The 14,745-nt window shown below is 37.0% G+C and overlaps 1 protein-coding gene across 6 annotated transcripts in view; it reads right to left on the minus strand.

Moving 5' to 3' along the window:
- G2E3 (G2/M-phase specific E3 ubiquitin protein ligase) overlaps positions 1-14,745 on the minus strand; it is a 243,817-nt gene that overhangs the window by 97,499 nt on the left and 131,573 nt on the right. Inside the window, exon 1 of one of the 6 annotated variants that reach the window (XM_066997266.1) lies at positions 12,931-12,946. The exons of the other annotated variants lie outside the window; for them this stretch is intronic. The gene's annotated coding sequence lies outside the window, so the exon portion shown is untranslated. Of the gene's footprint in view, positions 1-12,930; positions 12,947-14,745 lie in introns of those variants that run through there. 6 annotated transcript variants of the gene reach the window in all.

The following is a 14,745-nucleotide window of genomic DNA, read 5'->3' on the forward strand; positions in this document are numbered from 1 at the left end:
CAAACTGAACACAGTACTTGAGGTGCAGTCTCACCAGAGCTGAGTAAAGGGGGACAGTCACTTCCCTGCTCCTGCTGGCCTCACTGTTACTGACACAAGCCAGGATGCTACTGGCCTTCTTGGCCACCTGAGAAGACCACTGGCTCGTATTCAGCCAGCTATTGACCAACAATACCTGGTCCCTTTCCACCAGGCAGCTTTCCAGCCACTCTTCCACCAGCCTGTAGTGTTGCATTGTTACATTGGGGTTGGAACTGGATCAATAAAATATTTATTATGTAAAAAGAAAAGCATTAAGAAACAAATGCAGCTCTACATCCAAAATGACAAGAGTGAAAAATATGCTGTTAGTAATATGTGATAAGAACTCTCTTCACATGTGCAGGTGCTGACTATTTATACAGGCATATAAATAATTATTTACACAGGTGTTATGAAATTGAACGCAAGAGAGAAATTTGAATAATGATACAAACACATGATAAATAAATAACTTACTAGAGTTGAAAAGTGATAGGAGAGACCATGTTCAAGGATACGTTTACATTTTAACGAAAGATTTTTAGATATTTTAAGACCAAGGTAATGTCTCATTGGTGTAAGAATGTATGTGGTACCACAAAGGATGATGAAGGTTCTCTGCGTGCAGCGGCAAATTCTATTCTACTTTGCAACTCTGATACATACCTTTGGCTTACAAAGTCCCTTTGAAAAGTTCAAAATGTTAATTAGACTTCAACTATATCTAACTAATAATATTAATTCATTTCTTCTGCTAAGTATATATAGGGAAGGATGCATTTTCATAGAATCATAGAATGGTTTGGGTTGGAAGGGACCTTAAAGATGATCTAGTTCCAACCCCTCTGCCATGGGCAGGGACACCTTCTACTAGATCAGGTTGCCCAAACACTCATCCAAACTGTCCTTGAATACTTTTTTTTTTTTCCTTTCTTAAATCTGCTCCCCCAGAGGCTCAATCAGCGTCGCTCACTGGCCACCAGCTCACTGGCGTCACTTTGGCCAGCAGCGGGTCCTTTTTGGAGCCATCTGGAGCTGGCTCTGATTTGACGTGGGGCAGCTGCTGGGCTCTGCTCACAGTGGCCACCCCTGTAGCCCCCTGCTACCAGAACCATGCCATGTAAACCAAACATGCATGGTGAAATCTCCTGAACTATTTGAAGGCAGCAATTTCCATGTGTTTCAGTTCGCTTCATTACACACTAGGGAACAAGTGCGGTGTCACAAATAGATCCATTTTACTCTGAGTGTCTGCAGCTTTTTACAGGCACTCCTGCTACCTTAGGAGTTACAGAAGAATGGACACTCATTGAACATATCGCAGATAAGATGTATCTTCCAAAAAGGTGGTAGTTTACTACAGAAGTCTATGAAGAGTGACAACTAAAGACCAGTATGAACTTTTTAAACTTATAATAGCAGCCTTCATACAATGCAGTAATTAACTACGTTTGGAATAAGCATATTCAGTTTCATTACCAACTAAATCCATCAATTACACATATTTTCTATTTTGGAAATTATATTTTGATTTGTATTGTTTTGAATTACATTTTCTAACAAGCAGACTATAATATTAGTTTTGTCTTTCTCCTAGAAACATATGCTTGGAGAACTAAAGTTCATGACATGTCAAGGATCACAGATTGTAAAAACTATTTAGTTGAAAATATCAGTAGATTGTCCTGGGATGTTTTATATAAAATCAAAGCAGTTTGGTTACAGACAGTTAAAAAAATACTAGAGATTCAGCTTTTTGAAACTACCTAGAAAGCTTCATTTCAAGTTAAGTCAGTATAACTGTACATAGATGTTACAGGTTTGTTGAGATGTTTCATGATGCACACGTGGTTACTCCCAGTAGTCATCAAACAAATTAGCTTGGCAGGAAACTTGGATGGAACTTCAGAATACTTTGCTCTTTGTCAAGCATGTCAGCAAGAAATGATGGAGGTGGTGAACTACAGCTCCCAGGTGACATGATGTCTGTAGTGCAAGCAGTTTTATGATTTGCTGAAACTAAACCAAATAAAATTATGTATATTAACTCAGTCTGATATATGCAATCTGGATTTTCCTGGGAGGAATTTCCCACAGGAAGTTTACAGGATATGCATTTTCTTAAAACAACAAACAAACAAATAAACAAAACAAAAAAACCAACCCCCACAAACAAATAAAAGTATGGTATCTGCAGAGCAGAGTTCATAGTTTTACACATGCGTTTTCCATTTTTTTTTCCTATTTTTAAGTATTTTATTTTGGAAGGATGATCTTTTATTGATGAACATTTCTTATCTTTTTTTTTTTGACTTTCTTGTCAAAGATATTTTCACAAGAAATCTCTATGGTGCTGTATTTGAGTCAGCCTTGTTCAGTCTGCCCAATGTTATCTTCCTGCTTTTCATGTAATTTGTTTATGACAACAATAGATATGTTATATGTATGCCAAATGCTTCACTTTCCTCTCATTTTCTGCCTGAGCAGATTCGGACATTCTATGTTCAATGTGCTTAAAATTTTGTACAGTAAAGGGATAATTGATGTTAAATTTTTTGAGAATATTTTGTACTAACTTATGGAAATGGTGTTGTCCCTATCTATATAGATATTTCTGGGTTTGATGTTCTTCCATTCTATAGCTCATTCTTTGCTTTTTTGATTACAGTTTTTGTTCATGTTTTTAGTATAAATTTTGTTGCTGTTTTATTTATTCTCTGTATTGAATATTATTTGAATTTCCACAAACATAATTTTTCAGCTCTTCTTTAAAATGAATTTGTACTGGGTAGAATTGATACTCAGCCTAACATGATCAAAGGATTATTTTCCTGCTTGAGAAAAAACATAGGCAGCCAAAGAGCAGTGTATCTTAATATGCTAGTCAGTCACAACAGAGAAGAATCTAACACTGGATTTAAAAAAAAATAAATCTTAACCCAACAGAAAAAAAAATAAAAAGGCCTCCCAACCACATAAAGAGTCTGAAAAACTTTAAATATCCTAAAAATATATTCAAAATCTCCATTTGGAACTACAGACTAGTGAGCAGTACCGGCAGCACAATTTGACAATGGAATTAAATACAAGTTGGAGGAATTAAGTAATTATTTTCAGAACTGTGTCAACGGGAGTGTACACATCTCTATTTTAACACTGAGCTTAAAAGCAGCCTCCAAAATATTTTCTGTTAAGAAAACATTTTTATTCCAACAAAGATAATGAAAAATGACACTCAGTGCTGTCATACTGACTGCATGCCACCCACCTGTTAGGTTGTAGATTTTAGCAGCCAGAAAAATGACTTTCTTTGAAATATTGCTCAGAACAACTAGTGCCATGACCTCAATATCTGTCTACCAATGTATTTGTAGCTGGGTCAGCAGGTGACAGACTATAATTACTTTTCAAATGATGAATTTCATTTTCACTCTATAAACCTAGTAGGAAATCTAAAAGAGGAATCAAACCACAGTATTGGAAGAGCATTCTTCATGTTGCAAGATGGCGTTAGAAATAAATTTACTTTGCTTGCATAATCTCCTGTTAGAATCCATGTTTTGAATAGAGGTAGTAGGTAGTAAAACAAAGCACAATTATCAGTTTGTGACAGAAATAGGAAGACTGCAGCATTTTATCATGTAGATATGCAAGGACTACTTAATGTATTAAAATCATTGAACATTATAACGAATAAATGCATACAAATGCATACAAATATAGTACACAGAGAAGAAATCACTGTTTATATTTATTCTTTTATGCTGTAACCGCAGATAAAAAAAGACCAACAGCCTACCTGCTGATTTGCAGTTAGTAAACACAAAGTTGTAGGTGATTTTTCTATTCAATGTAATATACAATCTGTGGTTTCTCAATACAATAACTCTAATTCCATCTTAAAAATGTGTTTCTTCAAACAGAAATCATAAGAGATTATAACAGTGGAATTTTCTAGTTTATTTTTGAAGTCTGCCTCAGGCCTCACAGGTCCCTAAGCCTACTGACAGTCTGCAGGAGCAAAACATTGTCTGCAGTAAAGAAAGAAGGACTTAGGGACACTTAAGCAAATTAGACAAGCCCATAGTACCAGATGGAATCCACCCAAGGGTGTTGAGGGGTTTGGCATTGTGAGGCCATTCTATCATCTCTGAACCATCAAGGAGTTTGGAGAAGTTTCCTGATGAGTGGAAAAAAGGCAAACTTCATGCCTATTTTCACGTTGGCCAAGACACAGGCTCTGTTTGTCTACAGGCCAGTCACATAAGCTCAGTTCCCAGGAAAATCATGGAGTAAACCCTTCTGTAAGTCAAGTCCAGGCCCACACAGGACAAGAATGCAACTAGGAACAGTCAAGCCAAATATATCAAGGGCAAGTCATACCTGACCAACCTGATTGCATTCTATTATGACTATCCCTGTCAAGAAGACCACAGCAGTGGGTATTGTTTGCCTTAACTTCAGCAAGACATGGTCTCCTATTGTATAGAATGATAGAATCATTAAGTTTGGAAAAGACCTCCAAGATCATCTGGTCCAACCATCCCCCTACCACCAATATCACCCACTAAACCATGTCCCTAAACTCTAAACCATATCCTTAGCATCAAACCGGGGAGAAAATGGTTGGATTGGTGCACTCTCATTTTCATTTTCTTTTCAGTCATTCCCAACCAAGAACTCTTGTATGAAGCTTAAACTGTCAGTCTTATTAGTCATTACGTATATTATGAAATTGAATATCACTTATACTACTCTTTTTAATATGCTATTATTTAGTTTGAGGAGTGCTATTAGTAACTTCTGTTTAGATTATCGATTCTTTCAGTGCAAATTGTTTTGTCCTTTTTAGTTGTTTTTTTTTGATGTACCGTAAAATTCTTGTACTAATTCCTGTCTTCACTTTCACTAATAACTTCCCTCAGGGCACAATACTGAAGATTTACTGACTTCCACACAAAAAAGTTAAACTACATCACCCCTACCTAAAATTTCAATTATCTTGTCTAAGAAGGGTTTCAAATTACTCTGGTATAACTCACAACAGCAAAATACAATAACAGTTTTTAATTTCTTATTTACTTTCATGGCTTCAATTATTATTTTCTACCAAATTTATTCTGAAGCCTTATTGGTTATCCAAATTAGAATTATCACTTTCATCATTATCCTTTTTCCTGAATACCCAGTATGGACAGTAGCAAGGTGTGCACAGTAGGACTGACTGAAAAAAGACAAGCTCCTACCACCTTGTAGTAATTCCTAACTTTAGAACAAGTCTATTCATCTTCAATAAAAACCTGTCTGTCCAAGATCACAGCAAAAGTCCATACTAGAACAAGGATATTAGCTCAGAGTTTTGGGATTTGAGGTTAGCATTGTTAGCAACTATCCTTTTCCAGAAATGTTCTGATGGCTCAGTCTAGCCTGCATTTACTGACAGAGGAGTACATGTCTTTTCAATAAACCTGCAAAGACTAAATCAGCACACAGTTTAAAAAGATACAAAATTTTGCCAGAGCTATGTTATTATATTAGACAATTTTAAAGTGAACTAATGACAGTTACTGTTCACAATCTGATCTCTGTTAAACCAAATGAATAGATTTAAGAAAAATAAGAGAGGAGAGCAAGATGTGGATCCTACCAAGGACATAGAGTTGTCAGTAATCTTTACTAAACAGGTAGAATGTTTCTTAGTACCATAATTCCATATATATACAACACTTACAAGCACATTAATTAACCAGCACACTAAACTACAAGGAAGAATGGATGAAAATGATAAGTCTTTGCTCTACTGGTATGTGATGTCATGTGTATAATAGCAATTGTAACATCTACTGACTGCAAGGATAGTGATATGAACAGGTTCCTACCAGAGTTAAAGCATCATGTATGTGACATGTAGGCTGTTCATATATTGGGATGTTCAGGACTCCCACTTGCTTATGCAGCATGAACCAGCAGGAAGTACAATCAAGGGCCGAAGTGTTTGTGTTCTGCTTTGGATTAATGAAGTCTTCTGTATTACCATGGTTTACACAAGAGAGCTTTACACCAGACCGTATTTTGACCTAAGGATAAGCTTACTTAAAATCTTTAAAACATCTGGGGTAAACAAAACACCAAACAGCAATATTATATGACAAAAATGGATTTTTATAAGAGCAGTTAACTCATCAAGGTGTGCAGATAGATTATTCTATGTCTGAGGTCACTGTCATCAATGAGTCATAACTGCCAAGTAGACACTAGAAAGATAACATTGAAACTGTGTACTATGTGGCAGATTTGTTCATAAACTGGCTGTTCAAGTAAGTCATGAAAGGATTATGCTGTGCAAGAATTCTGAAGGACATCTGATACAAGTCTTAACAACTTCTTGAAAAAACTGAAGATTCCACAGTTGTGTGGTTCTTCAAAAGTAAGTGAAGATGTCTTGTCAAAAGCCAAGGCCAAGGGCACAGTCAGAATTAATGAATTTTTTAGTCCTTGCCAAGAGGATTGCTGGTGAATGACACAAATACAACTGCAAAGGACAGTCTGAAGGACAACAATCACAGTCAAGTATTTAGTTAAGTTCTCAGTTAAACTAACATTTAGTTCTTGTCATGCTCCTTGGCTGTAAGGGATTGGCTCATTAGCTAATCTTAGCCCAGGTTCTAACATCTGATCACTCATATTTCTGCTTCTTTCCTTCATTACCTTATATAACAGCCACAGACAGAAGTGGGATGTTTCATACTATGGAAAAATGGTTGGACCTTCAGGCTTTGAGGGCTTAGATTGTCAGGAAGAAGCCCAGGTGATGGCTGGATAACTGCAGTATCCCTCAAGGATCGGTATCAGCGAAAGTACCTTTTAGTGTCTTTATTAATGGTCTGGATAAGAAGACAGAACACATGCTCACCAAGCTGGTGGGAGTAATAGATATGTTGGAAAGCAGGCTGTTACTCAGAGAGTGCTTGAAAGGCCAGAGGAGTAGTCTGTCAGGAAAATCCTGAAGTTTAACACTTGCAAATGCAATGTCCTATGTCTGAGATGAAATAATGTCATGAAACTATAAAGGCAGTGGCTGAATGGATAAAAGACAATGTTACAGAAAAAAATCTGTGTCCTAGAGTAGACAATAAATTGAACGTGAGACAACAACATCCCTTCTGGCAACCACAGACTGGGCTGCATCAGATGGAGTGCACGCAGCAGGTTAAGGAAATAATTATTCCTCTCTGTTCAGCTCCTATGCAACTGTGTCTGGAATACCGTGCCTAGCTTAGGGTTCTGCAGTACAACAAAGACAGTCACATACTGAAATGAAACCAGTGGAGGGCCACCAAAGTGACAGGAGGGATGCAGAACTTGACTGATGAGTAGAGGCTGAGAGGCCTATGTCATTCAGCTTGGAGAGGTGGTCAAACATTAGAACAAGCTACCCAGAGCACAGCCTGAAACATGGGATTGACCTAGACAACATCCTGATGTCCCTTCCAAGCAAAATTATTTAATTATTGATAATATTCATTCAAATTTCATATTATAATAACATTTCTCCATGCCTAATCCCTCTGAAACTGTTTACATATTTGAGCTAAAATTTTACATGTTGTCTGTCTTGGGATATTTTGTTTTGTTTTATTTTTTAAGTTTCAGCCAGAACAGTAGAGCATTTTGTAAGAAAAAGGTTAAAAAATCCACTTCTGTTATATGCAGCTTTTGTATTTTAGAGCTCCTCATTTAGAAGATGGCATTTGTTGAGTAATGCTCCTTCTGCTGCCCCTACAAAATCTGCCCAAATTTGACAATGTTATATAAGACCTAAAAAAACTTGCATGTTGACTGGAATGTTATTAGAACTAAATTTCTAGTATTTCACAACTGAACTTCACTGAACTTGCAGCAGACTGGGGATATGCTGTAGAATTTTTGCTGCAGACGATATTACTAATTGGAGGAATGGGGTTAAATTTTGATACAATATAGACATTATTTTATTTGTACTTCAGTGAATTACCTAAACTACACAGATAAGAAATACTGAGAGAGAAATACTAGACAAACTACTTGATAAGAAATTTGGGAAGTTGGTGCTCAATAGGCTTAAAGTACCTGAGGGAAATGAATGTGACTAAAGAGAATTATACTCTTCAGGTAGTGAACCAAAGATAAAGAATAATATAGTACAGTACTGTATAATAATAATTATTATAATATATAGAATATACTGACATAGGAAGTGGAGAATGGGGCAGGAGTGAGGTCTGTACAATATGGGCAGAAATATAAAGCAAATACAATTTTCAGCATCTGCAATGAAATCCAGTATTCTTCTGCTAGGACATGCTAACAAAATTCTTAACTATGTCTTGCATGCTCTCAATCCTTACAGAGTATGACAGTTTGCTATTTCAGTCAGTTACTTCAATGGCTTAAGAAGCCCAGATCTTTGCAGATCTCAGATTGGAGATTCAGTTTGATTCCTGGAGGTCTGATTTGCTTGAATGGTAAGTGCTCAAATTTGCAATAGCAACAATTGCACCATACCATATAAGTTGTTCTACGTAACAGAACTGAAGATGGGTTTCTCATATTTGGGACTTTTAGTTTAAAACATAAATTTCCCTTTGCTGTCTGCCTGTATCAACTTCCCACCTGTAAAATGAAGAGCCTATCCTCATTGTCATAAGGACAAAAGGAATATAAATTAACTGTTGCATGAAATAATCAAATAGCATAGTAATGAATGCCACAGAAAGGATGTTAAAGAATTCTGTCTTCTAAGTAAAGTTTGAATAATGCACAGCAAAAAAGGCATAGGACCACACATTGAACAATGAGCAGAAACAAAACTCTGAATAAATGCTCATTAAGAAAGCATTGTCCATCCTCTGCAGGGAATGTGGCAGGGGGTCCTGTGAAAAACAGTGTCTGTGATGCTTTAATTAAGCAAAGTACTACAATGCAAGGCATGCAAAGGGAATGATGGTAAAGAATTATTTTTTTGCAGGCACCTTGAACCAGCCATATTGAAAGTTTTGACTGCTTGAATTTGAATCTTCATACATTTTAATATGGTTATTAGTTTAAAATGAAGGGGTATTCATTTATAAGATAATACAGGATGGAAAGTTGACTTAAGTATCAAAAGATACGTTTTGAAATATGTTTTGTGTAATTGTAAACGTATTCTGTTTTTTATATACTGTTAGACTAAGAAAGATTGGCAAGTGTCAGTACCAAAAGGTCTTTTTTCCTAGTCTTTGTATTTTAGAGGGCTTTAGAGTGCCAAAAAACCCATACACTTTGTGACTGCTTCCAGCTTAATTTCCTAAACATCTACTGTAACTCATCTTTGTGCCCTCTTTTAAGCTGTTACCACATGTGATAACTGACCTACTTCTGGGAACTTTCCATGAAAAGGAACCCTTCAAGCCCCACAAAATAATTAAAAGTTCCAAATCTAATATAATCACAAACACACACAAAACAAAACAAACAAACAAACAAACACAAAGAAATGCTAATAGAAGAGATTAGTCTCAGTTCTTCTTGCTTTGAAACAGATCTGCAGACAGGGGCAAGAAATAGCATTGGCCTGCACAAAGCCATCTGTTCAGCATTCACATTACTTGGCAACTATAATGTGCACACTGCTGCAGATGCATTGACCTGGAGGTTTTTGTATAGCACAGGGATGTGAAAATAAAGAAAAATCTCTGCATAAAAGAAATTATTGGGCATCTGGAATACTATATCCAATACTAGCTGCTTACTTGTATTGTTCACGGAATGACTAGAATGTGATAATTTAGCAGTACTAAGAAATCATGATGGAGAAAATGACTCATCTACATCTTTTAGTGATATTAGTACTATTGCTGGTTGTGTGTAGAGGAAAGATAACTAATCATTCCCTAATAACAGATCTCTGAGTTCAATAAATTCCAGGTGTTCCAGATGTTAGCTATTGTTCAATTTGCACAAATACGCTTATTTAATCTTGAATGTATTATCTATCAGTTTGTATGATTATTCTCTATTAAACATGTGCTGTAAAAATGAATTTGATCTACTAATGGCCGGGGTAAATAGTTTGAAAGCCAGAAGACTGAATATTTCCACTTTAAATTTTGACTGGACATAACAGAAGTGACTGTGAGCACTCAGTATAATTTAAAAAAAAGGTCTGATTATATATTTGAAAGGACTGAATATACATTTGAATAAAGACCAATCATTGCTATGTGGTAAGATAACTTTTTTTAAAAATAAAAGCATATTAACTCTGCAAAGCATTAGCCCACTTTCAACTCAGAAAATAATACCCTAATGAATAAATGTATCAAAATTGGGCTGTATGGGATTTCTTGCAATCTCCTGTCAAGCATCTGTTACTAGCCATTACAGGAAACAGGATACCGAACCAGATGGACCATCAGTCTGTTTTGAGGGAATCGGTATCTGATGCAATATCAACACTTAAAGTATGTATACCAGCACAAATTTGCTCAGACAGTCCAAGTGCATACAGGAAAAAATAATTAAATCAAAGTTAAATACATAAGTATATACCCATCCAGAATAGAAAGAAGGCAGAGGGACAATTATAAAGACAACCAGAAAATGAGAAACAAAAACTTGTAAAAAGGAATTTTTAAATTTAAAAAAAATGCATAGAGTAGCTTTTTTTTTCTCACTCTGCTTGTTGGCAGATTAATTATACCTCTACCACAAAAGGAAAACCAAGAAAATAATTCCTTAAAAATGTCTTTTCTAAAGAAGTATCAACCCAGATTAAAATGTAACTTCTGTTTTCACGGTTTTGTAATGTTTCTGAGAAAACTTCTGCAGAAGTGAGCTTTACTCATGTTAGCTATGGTCTTCATGTAGATTTTTTATAGCTAGATTGGTAACTTAAAAAACAGGATTTCTACAAAAAAATGTAGAAAAGGATTATTACCTTGGAGATGAATTGTAATATCTCCTACCAACTGTTAGGGCCCTGAGTACATGCCTTCAAGGGTTAATCCACCTGCATTTAAGGCCAGCTTGTCGATGTAAGATGTTATGAAGAAATAACTGGAAGGAGCCTCTGCTGAGCCTCTGCCCAGAAGAAGCCTCAGCAGGGCCCTCTGATTTAACCTGAGGCTCTCACTGTTGATTCCTGCTTGAGCTACACTCAGTGGGGCTGTAGCCATGCCTAAGCCTAGCCATGTACCCCATTCATCCAAACCTTAACCCTGACCTCTGGTCTAGCTTCCCGGCTTGACCTCCGGTCTCTTCAGACTTGCTTGGAGTCACTAACCCTGTGTCTGATTCGAGTCACTGTCTTTGGACCTTACCATGTCCCTGACTTGCTCATGCAGCTTTCTAAGTTTGACCCTGAATCTGCCTCATCATCAGGGACTTGACTGGTGATTTGGACTCTTGGCTGCAACTGATTACAGTCACTGGACCTGCTCTGCTCTCTCTATTTGGGTACTAAGACAACCCTGTAGGTGAGACCTGTGTCTGCCTTGTTATCATGTTCAGCTCCTGGCTCTGATGCATATGCTGGGCAGCCTGCTCTTGCTGCTCTCTGACATGGGCTTTCCTGGCTACTTCATGCAACTTCATTAACATTGCGTGCTAATGGAATCTTCAGAAAGGAGACTGATGCTAAATAATAACAGAAGCTTGATCAGCATCTGCTTGGAATGGGTAGTCTCCTATCAAACAGGCCATAAGAGAAAGTCCAAGCCATAAACAATATATATTTATTTACACACGGGGGCTTCACCAGCACACCAGAGCTTACTGCATCCTCAGTACTCTAACCAGATATGAGTTGTTATTGCTGGCAAAAGCTATACAGCCATGTCAAGTCCGCCTTGTGTTTAAGCCAATAAGATCACGTTGAAATCAAAGTGTATTTTCTTCAGCACTGTACCAAGCTAAGCCATGCAGGCTCATGCTAAAGCAGAGCAAACTTTGGTCTGTCTGTAAAACATACATAAACATAACAATACAGAGCTCTTGAACTACAGGCTTAAACATGATGAAATAGACAAAACTGTAGTTACAAACTCTACATAGACTTTATTCTCTGCCCATAGCATTAGCCTTAGAACAGAACAGAACAGAACAGAACAGAATAGAATAGAATAATATCATACTGTGAAATATTTATATATTTCACTTTTTGAAATTGAAAATAATTGAAATAACAATGGAAATAACTATGTATTATATTGTAATATGAATAAAGATAGTTCAGGGTGATCTGATGAAACATTTTCTGGGTTACAATGTCTCCTGTATATATTTTACTGAGACAGCTTCCTTTAATGACATTAAGAGTGTCACTTTGTTATTGGAACAGAATAGTTCAGCTAGAGGGGACCTTCAAAGATTTGCTAGTCCAACCACCTGACCTCTTCAGGGCTAACCAAAAGATAAAGCCTATTAATGAGAGCATAGTCCAAATGTCTCGTAAAGATGGACAGGCATGGGGCATCAACCACCTCTCTAGGAAGCCTGTTCCAGTGTTTGACCACCCTGACAGTAAAGAAATTGTTCCTAATGTCCCTTCTGAATGTCTTGTGATGCAGCTTTGTGCTGTTCCATTGTCTCCTGTCCTTGGTTCCCAAGGAGAAGAGACCAGCATCATGGATGGAACAGCAGGCTGCTCTACAAGGCAAGGTAAGCTGAGAGCTGGGCTTGACAGCCCTGCAGGTGCAGGGCCATGACCTCCTCCACAAGGGCTGCAGCTCCCCAGTACCTGAGCAAAAAGAGCAGAGGAGGTCTGGTGATGTTAATCAGGGTCAGGTAACATCTGAGTGACTGCCAGATGCACCTCTAATGATGAGGTGGGGCTGAGGTCAAACCTGGAAGACAAGCAAATTAGTACACAATGGGGTGCAGGCTTACCTGCAATATATCTGAGCAAGGTACAAGGGTGAAGCCCTCAGCTTAAAGGTAGCTCTCATGCACAGTGGGAGGAGAAGTCTGCAGTAAGGCTTCTCACAACTCTATTATACTTTGTTCACTGGTGTTCCAAGACCACACCACTGCACTGTGACCACACCAGCTGACTGTGAGCTGGGGAGGAACAGGAGGAAGAGATGGAAGTCTTTTGGGACACGCAGTCCCATGACATTTCCATATGGTTGCCTTACTCTAGTTTCACCAGTTCTCTGAATACTGGTCAGTTATTTTGATAGCTTTCTTTCCGAGTCAATCTCCTGATGCTGTCCTAGTCAACTGTACGGTCCTGTGATAAGCAGAAAAGAACCACTCAGATCCTGGGGGCCTTATCATGCCTCATCTTCCTTCCCTCTCCCCATCCTCTTTGGGTATGAAGCATGAAAAATCTCCAGATGTTAAGAGAAGATCAAAGGCACAGTTTCATAAGGAGAAAACGCTCTATGAACTTTTGATACAAAAAATACACACACAGCTGACAGTTAAAGGTTGGGTTCAGTTTTTAAACAATGGTCTTTCAACATTTCCAAAACAGCATATTACTAAAAGCACATTTCAAGTTGAACCAGCTAAATGGGTACTTTAATTTTTTTTTTTTAAAGACCTATCCCCAAAACCAATCTCTTTGAAAATAATCCAGACTAATTATATTAAATCAAACAATTACAGAATTGGGACATCAATAAAAATATTTAAAAAAAAAATATGACCTTGCTATTGCTTAAGGAAATTGACGCTCTTTTTACAAATTTAGTATATTTTTAGAAGCACTGAATAGTTTCTTTTTTTTTTTTTTGGTACCTTTCTTGTGTGTGGGTGTGGATATTCTGAGTTATAAAAACAGTGGGCTTGTAAGAACAAACAGAAATAGAGTAGGTAGATTTATATTGCATGACAATGGTGGCATCTGTGATTTGCAGAGCATTGTGGATTGCTCTGTAGAGAGGCAAATCAGTCTATTTTATTTTTAAGCAGTTAAAAATTTGCTATGTAGATTTGACAATTTTTCTGATAGCTGGCAATTGCATTACACCCATTCTGATCATGCATAATAATGATGAATAACTGAACTTGAATATATCCTGAAAAAAAACAACTTTTTTTTGTATTTTGTCACTTTCTATCAAGTAAAGTCAAATTTCTATTGAAAAATACTATACTTGCTGTGTTGTATGAGACTGGATAGTCACAATATAAGTGGGCCTACTTGACTTATCCTCAGTAAAATATGGATCTAGTTCATTCACAGACTTCCTCTGGTGTCCTTTAATTGACATTTGAGCTTAAATTTAACTGCCAGAAATCATCCCACTCATTGAATAAAGCTGGCAAGGCTGCAAAGAACTGTGACCTCAGATCCTAAGTCATACGGAAATTGCTTTGGACTGTGGTTACTCGTGTAAAAAAACAATACAGCAGAAATGACTGAGCTGTTCACTGACATGCACTGAGCCTCAAGAGATACTTTTACTTGCAAATGTTTACTAAGCTATATATCACTTTCAACAGTGAAAGAAATTCTTTCTTCTGGATATTTTTTGCCATATTGTGCTCTCATCTCCAGAGAAAAAAAAAAAAATCTCAGTAATCTTATGCACTGGAAGCAACATTTTAGACCTTAAGCAAGTGAATGGTAATGGATATGAATATGAGCCTTTCAAGTTTCTTTCATACCCATCTGCTAGAAATCAGCACAAATGAGGAGAAATGAGGATCAATTTTAAAGATGAGATCTTTACCAAAAAAAAAAAGTGGTGGCTG

The sequence above is a fragment of the Anser cygnoides genome, chromosome 5 (genome assembly GCF_040182565.1).
Source record: "Anser cygnoides isolate HZ-2024a breed goose chromosome 5, Taihu_goose_T2T_genome, whole genome shotgun sequence".
In the NCBI taxonomy this organism is placed as follows: Eukaryota; Metazoa; Chordata; class Aves; order Anseriformes; family Anatidae; genus Anser; species Anser cygnoides.